We start from the raw sequence: 21676 nt of genomic DNA, 5'->3' as shown, positions 1-21676 counted from the left end.
CCAGACCTGACCAGTCTAATCCACATCAGCCGGGCAGACGCGGGGTCGGAGGCTGACTGTGGACTTGGGCGCTTGGCACAGCTGTTTTCCTTAGGTGCAATCGCTTGTCACTAGTGGTGGCACTCTGCCTTTGCTGTATGGCAGCATATGTGCTTGCCACGTTTGGGACCCATTATATCTCCTTCCCCTGCAGCCACTTCCCTTCCCTTCTCGTTAGCTGCATGTCCATATATTCTTCCCTGCTCTCCCGCCGCATCGCAGTGCCAGCTCTTTGCCCCCTCTGCTTGCTCTGCTGACTGCACACACTGCCTGTGCCAGGGACAAGCTTCCCATATTCCAGCCATCTGGAGATGGGGCAGAATTTTGATATACATTGCCAAATTTGCATATACATATGCACATGTGTGTGTGTGTGTGTATCTCTACACGTACATACAGACATGCTCTATAAGAAATCATATCTATTCCATCTCTGAAACACTCACCTGTTCAGAAATAGTTTTGCTACCAGGGAGAGCACACAGAGACAGAGAAAAGTTGAAGAACAGCCAAGGAAATCTTTCAAACGTGGTGAAAACCCAAACTAAAAGCAAAGGTGGAAAAAAGGGAGGGGATGGGCTATACGTTCACGTTTCAGCCTCTGCAATTAAAAGCCTAGTTACTGCACTAGCACAGACCCATTAGTAAATGCTGATATATTGGCTTGCAGATGAAGCAGTACCTGACTGCCTGCCCAAAGAGGCACTTAAATGTTTCTGCTTGCTTTGTACACACAGGACTGACTGCAGGACTCATTTTTGCTCAGTGTTGGGTCACCGCATACGACAACAACAGTTAAGAAGAAATTTGGTTGATGTCTCATTTTGAGGGGCTCTACTACTGCCAGCCTCCTGACTCCAGGTACACACAGTTTCCTACCAGCATGCTGGGACACAGGTACAGGGGAAGACATCTCCAGTGTGGAGAGATGAGCTTGCCCAGGCGAGTTCCCACTAAGCAGTGGGAATCCCATGGAGAGTCTTCCTTGGGCTCCCTGCAGGTGTGGGTGTGCAGTCAGTAAAGGAACATTGAGCTTCAGGATAAAGGAGCTTTTCACTCTTTTAAAGAATATTAAAAACGCAGCAGGCTCTGATTCCCATTTATACAGCTATAAAGATGTCCTTGATTACTGAAATTCAGATGAGGTCAGATTTCCTTCTCATCCCCCTCCAAACCAGAGCATCCCAGGGTTTGGGAGCTTCACACCTGAAGCCAGTCCAGTGGAGATACCTCTGGGAAATGCAGACCCACATTCAGCTTTTCATTTCCACATACATGAGCAAGTTAAAATTTCCACTCATAATAAACCTCCAACCTCCAAACTCTAATTAAACAGGTTTTAAAAAACGACAACAAAACAAACCAGCAAACAACTACTCAGCTTTGATCTGCTTCTTTTTTCATTAAATTTATCTTTAAGTATTTTCTAAACCTCTCATCCCAAGGAAGCAATCGCAAAAACCCATTAGGGTTATTTTTATACAATGGCAAGAACACTGAATTACCTTCCTGATGTAGTTCCTGTCTAGGTAAGCGACACTGCCAAACCTGGATCTGCATGTCCTATACACCTGCTGGTTTTAAATGCTACTCCAAGGCAGCAGTTGGGAAAACAACGTTCCAGCTGTGGCCTGGGTGGGCTCATCTCAGGGAATGCCGTTCCTCCCGGCAGCTGCTCTCAGCAGCTCTATCCCTCACCTCGTGATTGCCTTGTTCAGCAACAGGTCAGCCCAGCACAATCCCTCACCTACTTCCAGGCTCCCTAAGTACCAGTGACAGAGGATGAACCATCTCTGGCTTTCCCTGCAGCCCCACTACATTAATGAACAGCACTGCACAAAAAATTGCTGCAGACAACTAAATCCTTTCATAAATCATGCTGCTTTTGGACATGTCCCTCCATTCTCCCACCCTCTTACACATAAACAGGGAGAAGGTTTAGGAAAACCAAAAAAACCAGGGTAATTTTGGTCTTTTCTTTGAGGCAACTATTCGTGAATCAGCTCAGGAAATCAGTCTGCTCACTTTGGGATGCACTTTTGAGGCAGGTGACTGAAAAGAAAGAGAGAGAGAGACCATCCATAGATAAACCAGAGACAGGTTTTCCATTGGTACCTGTTGCTGCAGGAAAACTCACAGCTGGGTCAGCAGAGGTGAAAGGATGGAAAATGCCTGTCCATTTAACATAAATAGTTACACCATGCACATACATTTCGTGCCATCTCGCTGCCCTCAGAACCCTCAGGAATATTAAGTAGGTAGGGGGCCCCTCTGAGCAGGGAGATGTCCATAGCTCAGGGCAACACTCCCAAAAAACAGCCTGTGGGGCTAAGAAGGTTTTGCAAGCAACAAACGTGATGGACTTTTTATTCACGGCCACCCCTGACAGAGCAGCTGATCCTCAGCACGGCAGCGGGGACAAGGTACCCGGAGGTTGTGCAGGTCCCACCCAAGGGGGAATTAGGTGAGGATGCTGAGCTTTGCTGTGCTTTGCTCCACCTTCTGAACAGAAAGGTTCTGTTTCTTGGGTGGATTTTTGTTCAGTAGCCCCCAGCCACACCATGGGAGCAAAAACTTTGAAACCTCCTGGCTGAGGAGCCTGGCAGTAAAGCTCCAACCTGTGACCCGGGTCGAGGTTTTATCAGCCGTCAAGGAACAGCTCTTGTAGTACATGAATGGCCAACTCAACTGCTTGGAGAAAGGAGCTGATTCAGGCTGCCAGTATTGGCTCTTACACAGATAATAAACTAGACTGGCCTTTCTCCTGACATCACACTTCAATCAAAAACTTTCTCGCAAAATGTCACTTTCAAAGTTGCAGCTTTAAAAAAAAAAAAAAAAAAAAAAGAAAAAAAACTCTTTATAAAAAATTCATGGCCACAATGATCTGATAATGCAGCTTTCTGATACCAGCAGATGTTTTGTCTAACATGTTCCCTGAAGCTGTACTCTGTGCCTTCATATCTTTCATTTCCAGTTGCTATCTGCTGACTGTGGGATGTCATGTACGTACCCTATAGCGATGCACAGCAATTCGCATCTCACACCGCCGTGCGTAATGAGCTTCACAAGATGCTTGTCGCAATAACTCCGCACTTCCCCAACCATATGGAACACAACACTCCAAAGCCCACAGACACTTTTTTTTATTACAGTTCAGATCCTTAAAACATAATCTGTGTGATGTCTAGTGAATGTACGTGAAGAGCTGCTGAAAACAAAGTTAACACTTGTTCACATCATCTGTTACAAATGTCCAATTTGGGACAATAAATTTCCTCGGAACCTGTTCTTTTGCTGACTCGTTGCTTTATCTTTTTTCTCTTTCTCTCACGTCGGTTTTTTTATGAACTATGCATATGTATTAAATGGGATTTGTTGTCCCTAGATACCAATTTGCATAAAGTGCAAGCCATCATTGGTTGGAGAGAAGCAAATTACTTCTCCAGCAAGATCACACTTCTTTTTTTTTTTTCTTTTTCCTTTTTTTTTTTTTTTTAATTTTAACAAACCGCAGGCAGAGGCTGTTAACAGCACTTAGCCAGATATGCAAAGTATCACTTTTCTCAAAAGCAGCTTGATCAATGAGCAAAAAAAAAAAAAAGAAGAAAGGGAAGGTATTATTCAGTTAAGTACAATGCAGAAATGTCCCAAGACTGAAGCTGTTCACCTGTAACTTGAGCTACCTGATTCCCAGTTAAATACAATCCCAGTATGGCTTAGCACTTGGGACACAAAGCAAAACAGCCTGACTGAGCAAAGCCTCTCAGGATCACCATTCCATTGTCCCCAGTGTGTTCCTGTAAGTCCCAAGTGGTTATTCCACGTGTTGCTCAGCTCCCTCACTCATTCCTTGCTTGCTCATTCCTGTCCCCACACATTTATTCACCTTGGGCACTCCTGAAGGCCCTGAAATGCCTGTACAAGTCCAGGGAGGCTCTCTGATGCCCTCCCCTAATTTTCCTGGCTCCCTGGCACAGGGATGCTCCATAGGATGGCAGCTGCCATCCTAGCAGGCTTTGGACAAGTACAATCTCGTTTTCCTTTGCTCCTCATTGTGCACACCTGGGACATGCTGGCAAGAGCCTCGGCTGGAAGACTGTGACAGATTCCCAGGTTCAGAGCAGCCCTGCACGAGCCCTCTGCTTCTGGGGAGGAGGAGAGACAGAGCAGGGGATTGTACAAATTCCTCAAGAATCAGATTATCTGAGCAGAGCTGTGATGCACAGGCTGATGTACAAGTGCACCAGCCCACCACTAAAAGGATTTGCAAGCCATGAGCCAGGCTCAGTTAAGAAGTGTGAGATAGCAAAATCACTGAAGGGAACAAATCAGCAAGGATGCTGAGCTGCAAAGTTTCCAACCAGGTCTGAACTTCCCAAGAATTTAGTGCTGGGACATTGCTGAGGGTGCTGGGGAGAAGGAGTCCTCTTTGAAGATAATCTTGTCTTCTGTTGAGCTCTCTAAAACTGACTGCAGGATCTGCCTCTCCCTAAACATTCCCTCAGAATTCAATCTCAAATCCACCCATATGATGTGTTTGGATTATTTTACTTCTGAATTTAATGGACAGATGATGCTTTCTTAAGAATGGTTTCTGGGATCACACATAACGTTAGTAACTGATTGCAGGCACAGGACAGTTAATCTGGGCAGAGGTGAGGACTTGATGCTGAGGTGTCTTTCAGGGAGCTGCGGGTGCCAAAAGAACAAGGAAGTTCTCAAGACACAGTCTGTATTTTCCTGCATCTGTCCAAAGACACAGAAATACCCACAGATTTTACGCCGTGTGATGATTCGAAGGTGGAAAAAATAGTTTCCGTCTGCAGAAATATTGGCAACTTCCTGTGGCTTTTGCAAAAAAGGCAAAAATGCCCCAATTTCACACATCTCTCCTATTAACGTTTGCTGCTTTGTTTCCCTATTTGTATTTGTCACATTTAAAAGGAGTAAAATAGAATTTAAAAGAAGATCCTGACTCCCAGATGAGCATGGAAGCACAAAGAAGTCGTGCAAAGATTATGAGAAAAACTCACATGAGGGAATTAAGTGGAGGCTTTGAAAATGGGGCTTTTTTTTGTAACTAAGGGCACTGTCACTGTTAACCAACAGAACTGCTGTGGGACTGGGTGAGTCCTGTTTGGGACACCCCCCCTCAGACAGGGAGAAGCGCGTGGAGCTCATCTCCCTAAATCTGCAGCTTTGAAAGGCGGGAAGGATCAACAACGTTCTCTCTGAGGCTTCTCTCGCTTGAAATGCCTGGCACGCTCACCTGGCAGTGCAGAGAGGCTGTGCCTGGGTGCCTTGGTACAGGTGCATCTGCAGCCCCATCCCTCTGGAGATAGACAGACCCAAAGAAATCCACTGCTGAGCTCATCCCAACGCCGCGGATGAGACCCAGCTGTACAGTAGGCGCCAGATAACATGCAATCATGGTCTCCCACTGCAGCAAATTCTACATAAACCCAGGCTTTTGAAAGAGCAGGAGTAAAAAAAAAACAAATGTGTTTTTCTCATTCCTTATCTGTACCTACTCCATTTTACCTGAGGCTCACTATTAGCTCAGCTGGTGATGTCACTTACTTCACTGGAACCTGTTATCAGGAAAGATTTCTCCCAGGATTTTCTGTTTTGCCAGCGTTGCTCTTTGTGCAACGTTGTATTTCATTCCATTAGATAAAGGGTTAAGTAATTCACGTTTTACCCATATAGACTAAGTTATACTCCCTGTGGGTTGCTGGCTTCCTATTGGCTGGAACAATGACCTTGGAAACAGACAAAAATGATGCATTGTTGCAATAAATATTATAGCTTGCACCTGTTTCTAATTAAGTCTGCCAAACAATTTCAGAGATACTGAAAAGAGAAATGTGTTGGCTTCTAATCGGGTGTTCTTTGCTGTTTGATCTGGATTTTTCAGCCCCCCACATGACCTCGCCTTCTTGGTTCTTGTTTTTCTTTTTCTTTTCAGACTTGCAGAAAGCAGTAGATTGAAAGGTGGCTTCTGAAAGAGGGGCATCTCTGCCTAAAATCAATTGTAACTAAAAACCTGAAAATTGATGGATTTACACCAAGGCTGAAAGTAGTTTATGGCAGGAGACCTCAGAAATCTCCAGTATGGATTACTGCTTTTATAGGTCTGTTCTGGTCTTCTCCTTTTCCTTCACCTCCTCCTTCTCCTCACTTTTAAACTTGGGAGCTCAAAACAATCTCTAGCTATTTTCAGTCAGGATCAGGCTGACTGGGAAGCAGGAGGTTTTTGCAACTGGACTTCAACATGTTGGAGAAATAACTGAGGAAAAGTTTTCCTGCTACCACTCACCAAAGAAATGTAAAGGGAGCAGTGGTCACCTTCCTCTTCCAGAGTTAACAATACCTTGGGAAGACTCTGGCAGTGTTGCTGTCAGAGCAGGGGCTTTAGGACAGGTACAGATTCAGGAAGAGAGCACTGAGGCTTCACAGCTCGTGGTTTGCAGTTCAGCATCACACTTTCCACTCACTGTATCAATTCTGAAGTTCATCTCCCACTGAAAGTGTTCCTTGGTGCCTCATTCCTTGCACACCGACCTCCCCAGGCAGTGCAGCCTGCATGGATTTAATGCCTGCTCTATGATCCACCTCCATGGACAAATGCAAACATATGTGGCAAATGCTGACAGTTTTCCCCACCATAAGAAGTCAAGAAATAAGGAATTACTGTTATCTCCACTTCCTAAATGGGGACTGGAAGCCACAGCTCAGCCAACACTTCTGGCTGTCAATGACAGAAGCAGCCCAGTCCCTTCGGTCCCTGTGGGGTCCCTTTTCTCACGCTGGGATAAGCATTTGTGCATCTGTATTTTGGAACTGATTGAGGAACTTATTCATCTGAAAACTAATCCAGGGAGGGAAAAAAAACCCAAGTTTTTATTTCAGCCACATCAACTTCCTGATTTTGGTTTGAATGCAGCCCAGCAGGACGGGACTGAGCAGCTACGACGGTGGGAGTGGAATGCAAGGATTTTGGATGGAATTACATGAAATCACAGAAGAAATATGACATCAAGAAGACAATGTAGGTCTCCAGAATGCACAGATGCCTTTCTCTGTTGTAAATGCCATCCCCTCACAACCTAGCAGAGGTTTGCTGGCTGTCTACCACTGCTCTGAGCCACCCAAGGTTTATCCTGTGTAGACAACATATCTCAGGAGTGTCGTGTTTGGTGGAATTAAATGACCCTCTGCCCAGTCAAAAGTTAATTATTTGGGGGTGGAGGTTGCAGGGGGATTATTTCAGCAGCCACACTAATGAAGGTGGGATCAGACAGGTTAAAAATAAGCGCAGACACAAGGAAGATATGGGAAGGGAAAGGAACAGCTTAACCTGTGCAGTGGGACGATGCCCTGCATCACTATTATGGTAAGAGTTTTGTTCAGGAGGAGAGACAGAACTACAGAGATATTTTGCAGGGTTAGCACGTCTTCCTCTGTCTGATACACTCCCTCTTTCCCACTTTTCCCTCGATGGCAGGTAATAAAACGCCTGCTGGTACCCCCCATGACTGGAGGTACCCGGAGTGGTTCAGCCCATCGTGAGTGCTGTGCCAATCATTTAACAATTCCCACAGCTGCCTTTGTGAGAAGCCTCTCTCTTAAGCCTCTGGTTTAAGAATTTAGAGTAATCATGTAAAAATGATACCCCTGTGCTCTATGATCCGCTGAATCTCACTAATGCCGGATCCCAGAAGAGGGCTTATTAATGAAAAGATGCAATGCCTCTCTCTCTGCTCATGTTTCACATGAATATCTCTCATGGATTCGGCAGTAAACCGTACTGCTGATAAAGTGGGTATAATGAACCTCTGTGCTCCACGAGAAGGAAATCTTGGACTGATGGAATAGTTACCTGCTCCACTTCCCAGCACAATGGCAGGCTCGGCGGGGACAAGGAGAAGCACTTGGCTGCCACGGGAATAGCGGTGCAGGCTCCCAAATCCTGGGCCTGCTTTGCAAGCGATGCCTTCGGCTGTGTGAAAAGATCAAGAGTTTGGAAGGGAGCGGTTCGTAATTAGCTGAGAGAAATGAAATTATGCTTTGTTGTAAATCACCGAGTCAACAGACGGAAGGAGGTTTTTAAAGGGACAGCAGCACCTTGAGGCTACTCTGTGTCCTTTCAACATCACACAGTAGTCAAAAACCCGGCTGGCTCTCGCCAGTTGGCCAGATTTTCAGCAAGGACGAGCACCAAGTGTTCTGCAAACAGCAGGATCCTGCCACTTCCAGCCCCTGACATCTAATTTTCAAATACTTTCAAGTACTGCCTCTGTCCTCAAGCTCCCCTGCTAACGGCAGCAGGTTTTGTCATCAAGAATTTCAAATTGTTATAAATCCTTCTGCTGTAGCAAAAACAAATGATGGAAAATCTCCACGCTAACAAGAAGAAAGGCAGCTTCCATGTCTATCCATGGGAAGAGAAAGCAAGTGACTACCCAGAAAGCACTGTGAGGCAAAGAAAAGGAAAAGTGCTGTAGGCAGCAGTGCAGTCAGGCTCTATATTTCTCTGAGGCCCTCTGTGATTTATGATTTCCATTAAAAGAAACACATGCCTTACAAATTACCCCTAATCTCAGCATCAGTAGGATGGCACAGGGCAAGCAACAAGAGCCTGGAAGGTGTCACTCTGGAGTATCCCAAAACGACCACAGAGACCAGTTTTAAGTCCAGCAACCAGACTGTATCTGCTGGGTTTATCTCTGATACCTGGATCACCTTTACAGAGCCAGCCCCACGTGGCCAAGTCCAAACCTTTGTGAGGCTCCAATCTGAATACGGAAAATTATCACAGAGATGACAGCACTGCAGGGTGGCTGTAATCCCATCTCAAACACTGGTTGTTATCCTCTGCATGTCTGTTCACTGATTTACCAATCTGTGGAAAAGTTAGCACTGTCCCTCACTTCCAGGGGATTCTCTGGTTAGAGGGAATTCAAACACCCTGAAACTCTGTGAAACCTTAAACTGTCGTGTGAGCAGCTTGGGTATAACTCCCCGTGTTATTAATACCTAAATGCCCCATATGTTGTCTTTAGAGAGGAAGGCAGTCCCATCACCTTTATGTGTGTGCTTTCTTCCCTTGGCTTTTACATTTCTTCCACACGCAGAATGTACTTAACTCGCTGCTTATTGAATGAAGGATTAGTATTATTTTCCTTCCTCCGGTGAACTTTGTTTCACTTCATCCTGCATATATTTTGCTAGGCTGTGTTTTCCTGCCAGCACACCACTGTTCAGCAAACCACCGTACTTAAGGCCAGCCAGCTAACACAGTGATCCCTTTTTACTCACGAGGAGTGTTTCCATAATCATGGCTGTGCTCGTGGGATGAATGACAGCTTACACCGAGGAGCACGGAACGCACTTCCAGAAGCTCTGCCGAGCTGGGACGCGACTAAAGCAGCTTCAAACTGCCAAGACACTTGAAACATCCAGGGGAAGACACGGTTTGAAATGGAGCCTGCTACTTAGCTCCTCTGCTGGCATGAATGTTGACCAGGGACTTCCCATCCTCCCTTTTCTGTGCTGCTCTATCTCATGCTGAGCTGGACTGGGAGCGCTTGGAAAAATGCCCAGCTTTGGGTCCCGTAAAAATTAGTATAAAACAAACAGGTAACAAATTTGCAGTGGCTCTGTAGGCGGTTTACAGTCTCTTTTCTTTTGTTGGGAAGATTGGTTATGTTGCCCAGTAGGAAAGCAAGTGGAAAAGAAGGGTTTCTTTACAACTCACTGTGCTCTTGGAAAAACGGATTGGGAGTTCCTGTTCGCATCAGTGCAGCAATGCAGACCTCTCTGGTGGAAGTATTTTCTTTTTCTGGTGGAATTATACCTCAAGTCCTGCTAGGTAGTTACTCTCTTTGTTCCTGTGAGCCAAGCTAGTTGCAAGATCATGCTATGCCATGCTTATAACCTCGCACTAAAGAGGAGATTACAAAGGGGGCAAAATACCCTAGAGGGTTCCCCTTTATCAGAACCTTCCCTGTCAGTTTGCCTTCTCATTTCCTGAGCTCTTGTCTGATTATTAGTGTACTGACAGAATAAAAATAACCTCATATTCCTACATGAATCATAAATAAAACCCTTTTATTTCATCAAAGAGGTTGGCAGGTTTATAGTCCTTTGCAATGCATGCACGATGTGAATGACATACCTTTAATTTTGCTGACAAGCTTGTCGGGGTCCTAATGAAAAAGAGTGAAAAGTGGGTGACTTCTCTAAAGGTTTAGCAGTTGCTTTTTGGTGAGGATATATATTTCACCTTGCCACTGTAATCAAGGAGCCAACTGATCTTGGTAATGAACTCTTCAATTACAGTCCACTCCTAACTCTTCAAGAATGCCAAGGCAACAATGCCACAGTGATTATTGCTGATATTACAGATTAAAGCAACCTGGGGGAAAAAAGGAGGGGGAAAATATAAAAGAAAACCTGAGCAGTGTCCTTGCTAGAGCTCCAGGTATCAGGGTGCATCAGCAATGATCCAAAGAGCGATCAAATTCCAGATTTTGGACAGCTAGATTTTATATCCCTGTTGTACACCAGGCAGCAATAAAACCACCATTCCCACCTGGGTTTTGACAGCATGTGTTCATCCCCATTTGTTCAACCCAAACTCTTTGCTGTTAGAAACCAGTATCCAGAATGGTAGAGGTTATCTTGGGACAGCCCCATGGAAAGGAAAAGAATAGTGCAGAGTATTTCTTTTGGTGTCTCTGACAAGCAAGCTCCCTGATAAAGGTCTCACAAAGGAACACAGAAAACAGGCACGGGACAAACAATCAGAAAATCTCTCCTATTTCTACTCTGTGAGAGAGCAGAAAGGTTAACTGCTTGCACAGAGGGAGGCAAACAGTTAAAAATACATATTTTTAGCAGTATTGAGAGTTCTTTCCCCTTCTCCAACACAACCTTTCTTATTTCCACTTTCATTTTACTGTCTAATTTGCTCATGTAAAAGTCATGAAGAACACTGGCCCCTTAGTTTGCTTATTGACCACAAACAAATCATCAAAGTCACGAGCCTTTTCCCTTTCCTAAAAGGATTCCTGCTTTTTTTGAAAATGTCCCAGGTCTTCACTTAATAATTCTGAAAGAATTTAAGGGAACTGGACAACTTTATTTGATCTCTTGGAGCTTAACCTTCTTTTTTGGTGGCAATTCCTCTCTTTAGCAACACCTCATCAGAGAAAGTTTGGGATTTGGTGAGTTATCCCAGCCTGTTTGCTGGGGGCTTTTTTTTGCCTTTATTTTTTCTTTTTATTTTTGGTTTTTTGGTTGGTTGGTTTGGGTTTTTTTGTTTTGTTTTGGCTTTGGTGGGGGTTTAGAGGTGGAACTTCAGAGAGGGAAAATGAGAGGGACATAACTAAGGTCATCTGACTGGAGAAAAAAGCAGAGGTAGTGTGTGCAGGATTGTGTGTACATGGGAATATGGGGCAGAAAAAGGGAAAATAAACCATGGACACTGGATTCCAGATTGCTATCTTGTCAGGACTTTACAAGATTCCAGAGCTGCACTTTTAATTTTCATTACTTTCCATCTTCCTTTGATAAGCTCAGAAGCAGTATCTAATTTTATTAGGAGCTTTTCATCAAACGTGGATATCTTCCTTCCTCCAGGGATTCCCCAGCCACAAAAACATCAGGTTCTGTGAAACATTAGCTAATCCCAGTTAGAGTTACTTGACCCTATCAAGCTAAGAAATAAATTTTACTCTTCATGAGAGTCCTACTGTTTACACTCCAGACAAAATTCTTAGATCTCAACGTTTTCAGAGGAAAAACATATTTCATAATGCCAGAAAACTGGCCTTAAGGACTTGGGCCATACAAGCCTGAAACTGTTTCTCATTTCAAATTAAATACGTTGACAGACTTCCTCCTGACTGTGGCTGACACCAGGGCCTGGTTTTCTTGGCATGAGATCCAAAGGGGTGACAGGAGGAGCCATCACTGGCAGCACCCAGTCCCATACACGAGGGACTGCACATGGAGCGAGACTGCCCAGAGCCAGAGCACTTCTCCTGCTCAGTGCAGTGCTCAGAGGGGAGAAGGAATGTGGTTTGTACTTCCTTAGTGCCTTGCTCAACCAGCACAACCCCAGTGCTTTGGAAAACAGGGGACCAGGCACTCTGGCTGTAGTGCTGTCACTCGTTCAGCTGTTTGCAATGTAAGGGCTTGCTAGAAGAGGTTAAGAAAAGACTCATATGCTCAAAAATTATCAGTTTGTTATCACTATTAATAATACTTTATAGTACTTAACATGCTACTTTTAATCTTCAAAGCACTTTGCAAATATTAATTAATCCTCACAATCTGCCTGGGGGTAAGCAAATGCTGCTGCTCCCAGCAGCTGAGTCACAGGGTTCACTGACTCGCCCCTTCACATCCTGCTCTGATGCTCAAAATATCTAAAGATGCTGTTTCCCGTCCTCTTAGATGGGATGGTGGATGTGCACCACTTTTGTACATCAGATACTTTCTTACAGGGCTGACTTGATCCGATAACTGCAGCTCCAGCTGCTTGGACAAGGCTGCAGTTTGCTCCCTTCCCACGTGTTTCTGCATTGATGGAAGAGGTGGGCAATTACCACTGGGTAATTAAAGGACTGGGTTCATGGAGGAGCTCCTGGCTGATTCCTAAAACTACCTCCCAAACTCTGCTTTGCAGTGGAGGTCACAGAAGTGGGCACAGAAGTGATCAGAGAGCCACAGCTTAAAGAAGCAGCAGATTTCTTTAAAGATTTAACAGACCACCATCACTGGAGACATAACCAGAAGGAAGTGTTTCACTGAAAGCAGCCTGTGTTTGTGTGGACTGATTAGCCTAATGTTTGTTTTTTCTTCACTTGTGGGCTGGGCTTGTTTTGTTTTCAAACAACTTGCAACACTTCCAGCGCCAACAACCAAATGAAGGTTTAAGGGAAAGGAGGACAGGCCCATGATGTGGCTTTATTTGTCCATGCTTCTTTGAGTTGGTAAATCACACTGCATTGCTTTATTGAGTGTCCCTTTAGGAGTATATTGGAAAAAATTCTATCTGCCACAATTAATAGAGTGCCTAGTGCATCACACGGCACAACCCTGGCGTCCAAACTCAGCATTCCCTGGGAGTCCTTTGGTCCCACACTGGATGCCAGAAAGGATAGTGGCTGTGACATGTGATACAACTGCTGATAAATGATGGTGATAATGCAGAACAAAAAGGCTAATGAGTTCTCCCCAACACCACGCTACTTTCATGAAATGAATGTGATGATGACCCTATTTGCTTGCTTTTCTTTTTTTTTTGGCCAGTGAGTTACTTATCCCTTTACCTGCATGTTAGCTTTATCTTCTCTGCACAACACTATGGAGAGACAGCCAAAATTAATGTCAGTATCTCCCTTCACTTTTAAACTATAAAAGAGCCTTTGAAGGTAGGGTAAACCAAAGAGGCCAGTAACTAATTATAACCCATTGTACTGGACTTTGGGAATAATGAATAGAAGCTATTCCCCGTGCGCCTACCAGAGACAGTGGTGTCTTTGTGGGCGAGGGAGATCCCTTCACTGGACCAGAGAGAGCAGAAATGGGATTGTTAATGTATGTAAGAGGCAGGAGGATTTCTATGGTACTATTTCATTGCAGAGGCAGAAGGTAGCAGAGCCAATCATGAAAAGCGTAAAGGTGTGAAGGCACAAAGATGGAGAGTTGATTAAAAGCTCCGTGGGGAGCGGGAGCGAACAAATCAGTGGTAATGATGGGATTATGCCTGAGCGGAACCCAATGGTCTACGGTGTCCTGGTGACTTGGTGCTGGGATTAAACACTGCAAGGAGCAGAGCCCGGCCCTTGTCCCGCCTGTCAGCACCTGGAGATGGGCTGATGGATGGGATTGGTTGTGCTACAAAACTGGGTGAGGTCTCTTGAGGAAAGACCCAGCTCAACACGAGCACCTCTGCACCCCCGTGAGATGTGAGGGCTGAGTCCTGCCCGGCCACGAGCCAGGGGAGGAGCAGTGGTGTCACAGTGTCTGTCACACCCAGGCAGTGGGACAGGGCTCATCTGGGGAAGTAAGGAAAGGTAGAGGATGAGAGAAGGGGCCTGAGGGTGCTCGGTGAGGTTGGAGGCAGAGGAGCGGGGCCGTGGAGCTCACGGTCATGGGGAGGGACAAGCAGAGGCACCGGGGGCTGAGTGGGGCAGCAGGGCAGGGGCTCGGAGGCACCGGCAGGAGCTGAGGGAGCACAGATCAGAGCTGGTTGCAAAGGCACTGAGAGAAAGGCCTGGAGCAGCTGGAGGGAGGGAAAAGAGGACTGGAGCAGCCAGAGAGATCAGTGCAGGACTGGCTCCAGCTGGGGCAGCAGGTGCCTGCCCTCACTGAGGGCCCTGTTGCCAGCGACTCCTCCACGAGCAGTCTTACAGTAACACAGCCTGATTTCCCTTCTCCTGTACTATTTTGGGGGTTCCTCTGTTGGTCTGAGGCACATATCTTTATGTACATGTGTATCCCAGAAGCCCCTATCACAGCAGCAGGATCTGTGGTTATTGACCTCAGGAGGAGGGACCTGGGGACCTTTTGCCTGCCCCAGCTTGGTCACACAGTGTTGCCACGAGGGCAATTCCAATTGATGCAGGATGAGTCAGTGAATAGTGCCTGTCAGGACAGACAGCGAGCTCTGAGGTCTATCCATGAGGGATAAAATCATGAGCATGACTAAGCCATAACAATGAGCAACCCCAAAATTTTCTCTCTAATGGCATCAAACACATCACCTCAGAGCCAACTGTCAAGGCAGCACTGAGGAATGCAAGGGGACAGTTTGACCTCAGGTTTTGCATGACAGGAGATCCTCCCACGCCACACTGCCAGAGCCAGACCTTTAGCAAATACAAGGGCATGCCTGGGCTTTTGGCATGAACACATGGTGAAATAAGTGACAGCTTATTCGCTTTCACTTCAATATTCGCCCAGGGGTGAAACAGGCCACTGAAGCCACAGGGAAGCTGTTCCTAGGTGGCCTCAGCCAGATCCTGCAGGACCGCTGTGTTAAGAGACCTTCAGATTGCTGGAGTCCACTTGTGCTCAGGCCAGCTGGGTAGGACAGAGCCAGCTGGACTCATCCAGACTCTCCAGAAATAAAATTCTTGAAAGAGGAAGACAGAGACTCAGCAGTAGAAAATGCACAGATTCTTTCCAAATGGTCTTAACAAAGATGACTTAAATATGGAGAGTTAAAATATCCCATATGTCACCCCTCTTATGTATCTTTTATACAGGGTCAAGCCTGAGCACAAACTAATAAACCCCTGATCGAGAGAGGAGCTCGATATCAAAAAGGACAATCTGGTGTTTGGCTGCTTCTTTGCTTTTTCCTAGTAATAGCAGGTGAAAAGCCTAAAAGGAAAGTATTAAGGCTCAGAATTGGGCCTGAGCACGTGTCCCTGGATGGGCCCATTCTCCAGATATGTTTTCTTCACTCTTGAAAGCACCAAGCACCAGAAACTGGAGAGGGAGATCCAGACATGGCACAAATATTAAATGTAAATACAACACATTCCAGCACAGACCCTTCACTGAAACAAGCCCTAGAGCAAAGCTATCTCTTCCTGTTGATGACAATGCAAAGGACTTCAGCATAATAATATTTACTCAGTTAAATGAGAGCTGTAATGCACTTCAGCCTTAGAAACAAAACTTGAGCTATTTGAGTGTCCTGTTTTCAAACCCGAGGGTTTATTTGCAGGTGGTTGTTGACTTCAGGGGGAGTCACTGCTTCCACCAAAGGCTCTGCCTTGAAAGCCTCCTCAGCAGGAGGAAAGGCTGTGCTACATGGCATGGAAAATGATGCCCTTCTGCTTTAACTCAGGCAGAACCCAGAGCAAGGAAGTGCAGACTTCGTTCAGATACACACAGAAGTAAAAATACATCTTAACTTTAGGGGTTTCTACTTTGCAGAGTCAAACTAACCCTAGAAACACAGGGACAGTTCGACTTGGCTTCTTGACCAGTCAAAAACTGTACCTCAGAGACATCCCCATCAAATTCCATGACATTTCCAGTTCAGCACTACCTAGGACTCAGGAGCTGAGCTTTCACACCCATTTGTCCATTGCTCTGCCCAGTTACCTTCTGCAAGTCACTTCCCCATCTTTTATTTCACTTTCCTTCAGTAAATTTGGAATAAAAATATTCAATCTCTTGGAGATCTCTGGGTGAGAATTAAGTATTATGATTATTATGAGGCACACTTATACTAAAAGGGTGATGCCAGCGTGGTAAGTAACGTGTCTTGTCTAGTACAGAGCATTTTTTGGCAGGATGTGGTAATTCTCTTTCTAATAAAGACCACAACTGTCCTCATCTTTGCCCATGTATGCGAAGCACTCGAAAAAAACCTTTGCTTTTGTAGATCCAGCAACTTTAGAAGACAGGAGTGAGTAAACAGCAGACTAATCATTCTATCTCCATTGACAAGCAGTGAAGGAGTTAATTATCTGCTTCTTTTCACTAATTCTGTTGCAGAGCTCAGTTGTGCATATTAAATGTCCAAGTTACCAGATTTAAAGAAAAACTTGATCTCAATTTGGCTACATATTAGAAGTGCCATTCCCTGTTGTCCTACCTAGCACTGTTAATTGCATACATTTAGCCCTCTATTGGAGAATAATTTAGCTTCAGATTGAAAAGAAGCAGCCCTGGCCTTGGTTATTTTGGCATACAAGACTCCAGTATGACTCTGTTTTCTAAGCAGACATTAATGATTCTAAAACTAATATTCATTGTTTGAAGAGGCATAGCAGCCTTGGCATTTACTTAACCTTTTGTCTCATGTATGAGACTGAGTCAGCCTAAATCCTTTTCTTAATTAATATCTATTCTTCTTTTTTTCTGTCCAACATTATTTATTAAACAATTTGCATGCAACAATTAGAGTAGAGAGATTAGAAAAAAACCCACTGCATGAGCAAGCTCACTTCATACAACAACCACCATGAAACTGGTCTTCCAGCTCAAACAAAGCTCTGAGCAGGAATGAGATGGGAACAGGGAGTAAGGAAGGTCAGGGAAAAAAAAATGGAAAACCAAGTCTCACCATTCACCTCTTAGCCCTAACATTAAGCTATTCCCTACTAAAAAAGTAATAATTCTAGAGGGAAAGAGATAAAATACTACTGTAAAAGCACAAAACCCAGGGATCTGACACCTCTAGTGAATGTCAGTGATGATAGTTGTGATTGTGAATAAAGTGCAATCACTGAAACTGTTTGCTTATTGCTGTGGTGGAAAGAAATTATCATTTCAGATTCCTGTTGTGCCTCACAGGACAGCACTGGCTGCTCCCAGGAACTGTCTCAACTGGAGCTCACCACTTTTCCAGCCTGTTTGTTTCCATGCACTTCTCTGCATGGAATCTTCTGTGATCACATCTACTTTGGACATAATGCTGAGTGTGCAACAAGAGACCCTTGGGAACGTTGAGATTGACGTGGAAGATGGCAAGGACACCTCTGGCAATGAAGGAAAAGCTCCTGACCCACATCTTTCACATGAACCAAGGGACAATGAACCCTCAGGGTCCTCAGGGTCACATGCATGACTTGCTTCTTTGCAGGGGGAAAGGACAGTGAGGAAACAAAGCAGGGCCATTGCTTAGAAACCTTCCTGAGAGCTGAACTGGACCACTGCCACTGCTCCAGAGCTGATGCTCCCAAAAGAAACAGTCCAGGGATCCAGACATGTCATCGTATCCACAACTACCTCTCCAGTGTGACACTGCTTTAAATATTATTTCAGACATATAGTTCAGCAGGTAATTCCAGGGCATGAACTTAGACAGCAGGTTTTAAAATCCAAATGCACGTCTATAAACCCAACATATTAATAACTTAACAGTTTTCAATAAGACATCAACATTTGCATGCATCTTCCTACTTGTTATGTGCAGTTCTACATTTTTTAATGTTTCTTGGATGGCAGCCAGAGAGTCTGAGTCCCTAGTTAGTTCATCTATTACTTTCTTGCCACAATAGATCTGGGTCTTGGCCAAGTACTGGACTCATACTGCATACAAAACCACAAAATTCTCTCCCTTATCTATTGGTAGTCTTCCCTTCCCAGGGAAGGGGGGAAAAATAGCATAAATTAAGATAAATAAGTAAATACATAAAAATTCAGAACTAACTGTAATAGAAGTATTTTTAGCGTTTTTAACACTATGTGTAATCAAAAGATTTCCTTATGTATTTATACTGCTTTAGTCTCCCAAGAGTCTAATTCATGACTATTCACCTGAACAGGAGAGGAAGATCTCTTCTTTAAATCCCTCCTGGAGCTCCTCATGCTTTCCACAAGAGTGAGCAAGGTTACCTGACCTGAAATAAAACAGGGGAGGAAGAGCCTTCAGTGCCATCCTTCCTCTTTCAGTGTTTCTCAGCCTATGGACTATGGAAGGGTTTAGAGAGGCCAGGAAGGGTTAGAGGCGGCCTCTGTTTTACATTTGACCTTTTTATCCGTTACTCGGGGCCTCTGGTGTCTGCAGAGGAAGACAGATGAACACAGAGGAGATGCCTTTTGAAAGAGTCCTGAAAACATTGTCCAGCGCAGCTCTGATGGCAGGGCAATGAATGTTGTCTTTTATTGTGGGTTTAAGGTAGCCAAGTAATACTTAGGTTAACAAAGAGCCAGGAAAAAAGGACGGGGTGACGCGACGGTCCCGGCCGCGGGTTCACAGCCACGTTAATCCGCCAGAAGTCTGAGCTGCCCCTGAAAGGGCTGGTCCTGCCCACCCAGCCCTGGTGGGAATGTTTTTCTCACTTGTAGATACATATTGGATCAGAGAATGAGGTGGGCTAAAACATCACCTGACCCTAAAAAGGCCCCTTGGTGCTGCTGAGCACAGGGAAACACAGCACTCCTTGGAGCAGGGCGGGCAGGGATGGGATGGGAAGGGTGTGTTGTGTCCTTGCTGACCACGCAACCACCACGAAACCTGAGCCAAGGACGTGGGGGGCAAAGCCAGGAGCAGCAGGGAAGGCACCTCCTCTTCCCCTGGGCTGCAGCTAAAATCCCAGCCCAGTCCACACGGAGCACTCTGCTGTCAGTGGAGCACTAATCACAGCAGTGAGCTGGGCTGACTTGTAAAATTTTGCTAATAATACCAAGGTAGCTGACAAGTTAATAGAACACGTGATTCCTGCACCTTCTGCCTGAGCTGTGTGAGTATTTTTTTCTGCTTAATTTGCCCAAACAAAGCATCAGTGCCTTAATTTCCGTTGTTTCAGAAATTAGATCCTCTTGAAGAATGAAAGGATGCTGTGTTTGAGAAGGGCAGCTTTTTTATGAAGACACGTAATTAATGGAAGCCATTAAAGATACTTGTAAAAATGATTCAGATTTTTATATATGATGACTAACTAACTTAGTATTGCTCTTCTTGGTCAGAGATTAATGGGAATTTCTTAAAGGATAAAGAATTATTTAACAAGCTCCAGGATATGTATGGGCTTGGAATACACTCTGTAATAGTGTGAATAATAAGAAATGTGGCTATTTATTTCCTTTACTAATGAACCAAAGCTGAATTCAGAGATAGCAAGATGTCAAAAAAAAAAACAACTCCCCAAAAAAACCCCAACCAAAACCTAACAAGGCAAGTGGATGGTTTTTTTTACATGAATCTAAACATAGAGTTTAGCAAAAAATCCCTACCATTAAAAAAATCAGGTTGCCATGTGCTCAAACTCCAGGCGGTAGAGCAACACACCAGCACTATCTCAGAAATGACTGAGAGGCACCAAAGACTTTAAAGAAAGAGTTTAAAATCATGTGATGCTGAATATTCAGCAGCTCCTTGTGAGGGGAGAGAGACAGCAAGGCAGAGAGAACAAACCACTGCTGCTTGCAAGAGCTTCCCACGAAGAAATTTTCTTCACAAAGCAGCGACAACAACACACTTGGTCAAAGATTTCTATGCAAGGAAAGCTGACTTCTAAGATCACAAGTAGCAGAGTCACTTGATGGTTTCCCTTGATGATGGCACACGTGGACAGCTTTCATTTTCCCAGCTCTTTCAGATTTTAAGTGACCTCAGTGTGTATTGAAGTGTCATGTCCCCTCTGGGTTGAAAAGCACGTGCAAAGAGGGAGTAGAGCAGCTCTAGGCTGACATTGGCTCCAAGGGAAGGGAGCAGATAACACTTCAGGAGAGAAGGAAGTGGAAAGCAAACCAGTTTCTCAGGCAGCTGAACAGAGTGTTTGGTTCTCTTCACAAGTGATTTGACAAGTATTTTCTGCAGTAACTGTTCAGAGCTACAAACTGCAATGTTCCTGTAACCAGGTGAAGCAGCAATAGTTCCCTCTCTCTGGCTGAAAAAAATAAACACAAACTAGCTGTTTTCCAAAGCAGATCCCAACCAAGCCAGGTAGTAGCAGTGAGCCTTCTGCAGCTTGACACCCAATTATTTTAACATCCACTGTATCTTCCCCCTCTCAGGGCTCATTGGGCTTTCTTCTTTAACTTTTTGAAGGCACACAAAGAATTGAATAACCTTTTCTCTGCATACCTGGCTGCAGCCACATCACTGAGGGGGGTCCTTTCGACATTTTAAAGGACCTGAAGTGTGTGACAACATGGCACTGCAGTCAAGAATCTTGCCGGGGAACAGAATAAGAAGATTTATTTTATTTTTAATATTTGAAAGATTTCAAAAAGCATTCAACTGGATTTCTCACTAAGAGGATGAGTGAAGAGAATCCTTTGTAACTAAGCTGGGAGGCCCAAGTCTTTTATCCATTGTTACACAGTTTTTCCCCAGGGCAGAGTTAGGAAGGCCTGCAAGCCCCAGAAGCTTAACAAGGCGAGTACACTGGGTGGGCTTTCCTGCCATTGCCTAAGCTGCTCCCGAGGTAGGAGCCGGCGGAGCCGAGCGGGTCCCGCGCTCCATCTCAGAATATTTGGGAAGATCCTCGCGGCAGCCTTGCTCTCACAGCAGTGAATCTGCCCAGCAAGGCACACACCCCCTCAGTACCCAGCCACCTGCAAGTCTGCTTCCTTAATAAACCAGGAGCAAAACCATTGCACAGCAGATTAGCAGCGAATTGGCACTTGGATTAATCACTGTGCGCAGGACTTCGCCAAGCTGCCTTTTCCTGTCGGCTTTTCCAACTGGTTAGTCCAAGATACCTTATCTCTTCCAGGATAGACAGTGTGAAGGGAGGAAACCAGTGTAACTGTGCTGCTAACACCTTTTTTTTTCCCCCCTTTTGAACTTTTAACATTTGTATGTGAAAACCCGTCAACGTTGATGCAAATGAACTGGTGGGTTTTGATCACGTGGACTTGGATACATATTCCCTGAGCTTGGTTTAGAGCAGTGATGGACTCATCCCTCTTTCCCAAGGTTGTTTGTATGTGGGTGAAAGTGAGAACTTTGTTTGAGTGATTCCCACATGCCAGTAATGTGAACAGGAGCTCAGGTCCTGAAGCAGGGCACCCAGGACATGTTCTAACCTCACAACTCGTGTCCTAGGACTTGACCCACTCCAGTTAACCACTCCTGTCCATTTGTGCCTCAATCAACCTGTCAGAGTTCACCACCCAAAGGTGCACTCAAATAAAAGGTGAAATA

The 21676-nt window shown here is 45.0% G+C and overlaps 2 long non-coding RNA genes across 17 annotated transcripts in view; one reads left to right on the top strand and one right to left on the bottom strand.

The window, feature by feature from the left end:
- Positions 1–10168, top strand: part of LOC135412331 (uncharacterized) — a 274161-nt gene extending 263993 nt beyond the window's left edge. Inside the window, exons 18-19 of one of the 2 annotated variants that reach the window (XR_010429581.1) lie at positions 777–900; positions 6011–10168. This is a non-coding gene — a long non-coding RNA (uncharacterized LOC135412331). Of the gene's footprint in view, positions 1–776; positions 3330–6010 lie in introns of those variants that run through there. The other variant, XR_010429582.1, reaches the window with a different exon arrangement.
- The window catches only part of LOC135412330 (uncharacterized), a 475906-nt gene that overhangs the window by 25066 nt on the left and 429164 nt on the right, over positions 1–21676 (bottom strand). The gene's annotated exons all lie outside the window — the stretch shown is intronic.

Source organism: Pseudopipra pipra, chromosome 3, assembly GCF_036250125.1.
Source record: "Pseudopipra pipra isolate bDixPip1 chromosome 3, bDixPip1.hap1, whole genome shotgun sequence".
Taxonomy (NCBI): domain Eukaryota; kingdom Metazoa; phylum Chordata; class Aves; order Passeriformes; family Pipridae; genus Pseudopipra; species Pseudopipra pipra.
This window is presented reverse-complemented; position numbering and strand designations above follow the sequence as displayed.